General features: G+C 33.6%; 1 protein-coding gene across 4 annotated transcripts in view; it reads right to left on the bottom strand.

The window, feature by feature from the left end:
• The window catches only part of LOC115209142 (tyrosine-protein kinase SRK2), a 583066-nt gene that overhangs the window by 435877 nt on the left and 142189 nt on the right, over positions 1 to 5000 (bottom strand). The window lies entirely within an intron of this gene.

Genomic DNA, 5000 nt, shown 5'->3' with positions numbered 1-5000 from the left:
TGGTTATCATGGCTAAATAGAATTAGAGAACATATATAAAGAAAGTTTTCAATATATAAGAGTACATGAAATTGGCACACAAGTGTATGGGAGACCTGGTTCTTCAAACTACATGTATGAGAATTTATATGGATGTAAACAGTCCTATCCATTATTACAGTCAAAAACATGTTCATATAATAGCAAATAAAACTGAAAGCATATGAGTGTGAGCATTTCATTACATATAAGCATATATCAGTACATTCACACACACACACACACTCATATTCAAATATATATATATATATATATATATATATATATATTATATATATATATATATATATTATATATATATACAGAATATACATACATGTATATGTATATGAAAGTATATATATGTATATGCATGTGTATATATACACATGCATACACACATATCTTTGTGTGCATGTGTATATATATATATATATACACACTTACATATATATTGATAAATAGATAGATAGATGCAGATGTCTGTGAATATACATGTATATGTATATAGATGTATATATATATATATGTATACTCTTTTACTCTTTTACTTGTTTCAGTCATTTGACTGCGGCCATGCTGGAGCACCGCCTTTAGTCGAGCAAATCGACCCCGGAACTTACTCTTTGTAAGCCCAGTACTTATTCTTTCGGTCTCTTTTGCCGAACCGCTAAGTGACAGGGACGTAAACACACCAGCATCGGTTGTCAGGCATGCTAGGGGGACAAACACAGACACACAAACACACACACACACATACATATATATATATATACATATATACGACAGGCTTCTTTCAGTTTCCGTCTACCAAATCCACTCACAAGGCATTGGTCGGCCCGGGGCTGTAGCAGAAGACACTTGCCCAAGATGCCACGCAGTGGGACTGAACCCGGAACCATGTGGTTGGTTAGCAAGCTACTTACCACACAGCCACTCCTGTGCCTATGTATATATATATATATAATCATCTTCATCATCATCACCATCATTTAACAACGGTTCTTAAATGATAATATGTAGATATATATATATATATATGTACATATACATTTTGACTGTTTTTTTATCCATCTATCTCTCCCCTTTTCCCTCTCTCTTTATATATTTATATATATATATATATATATATATATATATATACATATACATTCCTATTCACACAAACACACCCATATCATACATGCATTCACATACATAATGTGTGCATGTGTGTGGTGATATTAACACACCCAAACACAAATGCTACAATATATATATATTCACATGTGCGAATTTATCTTGATATTTTGTGTAAAGTAAATAAGACTCTCTTTCACTAGCTCTGATTCTACTAAATACCAAATACCAAACAACAAGAATAACAATCATGCAGCATGCAGTTAATATCCTGGAAGCATTTTAAGATGAAGCAGTCTAGCTATTATAACTAATATAATTCATGTAATAGGTTTACTTTAATAAAATGTAATCTTCATTGAAAGATTAATTCAAATTTTTTCAAGTCTCACACACAAATACATGTGTATTTATGTATGTATGTGTATGCATAATATATATTAATGCAACAGCCACTGCCACCACCATCACTACCACCACCACCACCACCACCACCACCACCACCACCACCACCACTACCATCACCACTATCATCACCACCACCACCACCACCACTACCACCACTATCATCATCATCATCATCACCACATCATCATCATCACCATCATCATCACACCACTCCCATCATCACCAGCAGTATCAACATCACCACCACCACCAGCACCAACACTACTACCACCACCACCACCACCAACACTACTACCACTACCACCACAACCACACTAACCATCATCATCACCATGACCACCACCACTATCACCACCACACATCATCCCCACCACTACCACCGTCATCATCACCACCACACCCACACCCACCCCTATCAATAACAACATCATCCCCACTAACACCACCATCATCAGCACCACCAACACCACCAGTCTTCACGACCACGACCACGACCACCATGATCATCAAGACCACCACCACAACCACCACCACCACCAACAACAACAACAACAGCAACATCATCATCATCATCAACAACAACAACACCATCATCATCATCATTGACATTAACTACATCATGGACATTCTACATTCAATTATTTCATCCTGGCATGGATTAGAAAGGTTGGCTCCAGCACAATGTCTCGCCACTTGTCGCACTCCTTCGGCAACAAATTACGACAGGGAAACATGCCAATCTTAGTTGTTAAGTATGTCATGATTTTCACATCACTTCCACACACACACCTATATATATATATATAACAAATATATATGTATGTATGTATATATATATATATATATATATATATATATATATATATATATATATATATATACATACACATATATATATATATATAATATATATATATATATATATATATGTATGTGTCTATATACACAGATGCCTACGAAGCTCATAGGATAATCAGTTATCCCTTGGTCATCTCTATTCTTTCATATGCGAATATATATATGTCTTTTATCTTTTACTTGTTTAAGTAACTAGACTGCGACCATACTGGGGCACCATCTTGAAGAAGTTTTAGTCAACCCCAGTACTGAACCGCTAAGTTACAGAGATGTAAACAAACCAACACTGCTTGTCAAGCTGTGGTGGGGGACAAACAGTCACACACAAAATGCACATACACGTGCACATGCACACGTACACATGTGCACACACACACACAAACACATATATGATGAGCTTCTTTCAGTTTCCATTTACCAAATCCACTCACAAAGCTTTAGTCAGCCTAAGGCTGACACTTGCCCACGGTACCAATAAATGAATATAAGTATGATGATCCTCATTTTCATCATAATTAAAAATCTATTTTCCATGCTGGCATGGGTTGGACAGTTTAAGGATGTGTCAATATCCAATGGGGCCAAGGACTGTTTTGGGTTCCAATATCTGGATGGGCATGGTTTCTACGATTCAATGCCCTTCCTAATGACAACCATTTTACAAGGTGTGCTGAGTACTTCTTACATCACACACAGACACACACACACGCGCGCAAACACAAAGATACACACATATCTTTACATATATGCATATAAACATGCATACATCTAGGTATATATTGACACACATATATTTATTTATGGCATATTTATATATATATACATACATACACATATATATATATAATTCAATATGTATATATATATATATATATATATATATAATGCATGTATGTATGCATCAATATATTTATGCATTTTATATATCTATATCAATCTACCAATCTCTCTATCTATATTTACATATATATATATATATATACACACACATACACACAGATGCACACAGGAATTTATATTTACATACACTATATAAACATATCAACATATAAATACAAATATATGCATATATACATAAATACATCTCTGTATGTAAGTGTATGTATGTGTGTGTGTCTATAAGTATATGTATATGCATACATATATCATTACACACCAGAATATTGATCATGCTAGCATGGGAAACGGACCTTAAACGATGATGATGATGATGATGATGATAAATATTTACACATACACATACATATGTATATATGCTTATGTACACACACACATATATATGTATGTATGTTTGTATACATGTATATATATATGTGTGTGTGAGTGTATGTATATATATACATATATATACACACATATACACTCATATGTACACACACATTTTGTATACATATATACTTACATACAAAGATATCTATATTTACTTTTAATAAATGCCTATACATATATTCATTTTGTTCCTCACTGCTTTGATATCATCTCTCTCTCTCTGTGCCTATCTCTCTCTCTCTCACTCTATCTATCTATCTATCTATCTATCTATCTATCTATCTATCTATCTATCTATCTATCTATCTATCTCCGTCTCTATCCTATCTATCTATCTATCTATCTATCTATCTATCTATCTATCTATCTATCTATCTATCTATCTATCTATATCTATCTGTCTATTTATTTATATATCTTTGTGTTTGTGTGTGTGCATGCTTGTTTGCGTGCTGCATATATACACACATACACACAGAGGAAGGGAAAGAAAGAGGGAGGGAAGTAGAGAGTGAGATAAGTAGAGAGTAAGAAAGTCTGAAAAGAGAGATAAAGAGCCAACACCAATATATAGCTGGTATCTGATATATAGACCCTGGTGAGATAAAAATTGACATTAGCATCGGTAGAATTTGAATTCAAAGAACAGTGATCCAGAACAATTACCACAAGGCATTCTATGTAACACCCCAATGACTATGCCAGTTCAATTAACTGCCTACACATATATATACCAGAGTAAGCACATAAATGTGAAACAAGGTGGAAAAAAATAGTACTCGAATACCGAAGATAGAGTAGAATGCTTTATTATCAAAGCAGCAAAAACATCGCAAGCATGTCACAAAAACTGTTACTCAGAGTTTCACATTCCCATTTGTTGGACAACCAAAACTGTCCAACAAACAGAAACGTGAAACTCTGAATAACAGCTTTTTTGTGATATTTTTACAGATTTAATAATAAGCATACATACATACATACATACATACATAAATAAATACACACATACATACATGCATGCATACATATACACAGAGATACACACACACATGCATGTATGTAAATAGAGATAGACAGACAGACAGACAGACAGACAGACAGACAGACAGATAGATAGATAAATAGATAAATAGATAGAAAAATATAAACATTTACATCTATGTGTATGAGTCTGTCTGTTTGTGTGGGCATGGAGCTATATGTATATATTTGTTTGTTTATATATGTGCATACATATATAAATGTAAATATATATACATATATGTATGTGTGTGTGTGTATATATACATATATGTGTGTTTATATATGTATATGTGTGTGTATAT

The sequence above is a fragment of the Octopus sinensis genome, linkage group LG3 (genome assembly GCF_006345805.1).
Source record: "Octopus sinensis linkage group LG3, ASM634580v1, whole genome shotgun sequence".
NCBI lineage: Eukaryota > Metazoa > Mollusca > Cephalopoda > Octopoda > Octopodidae > Octopus > Octopus sinensis.
The sequence above is the reverse complement of the archived record's forward strand: the minus strand, read 5'-3'. Positions and strand labels throughout refer to the sequence as shown.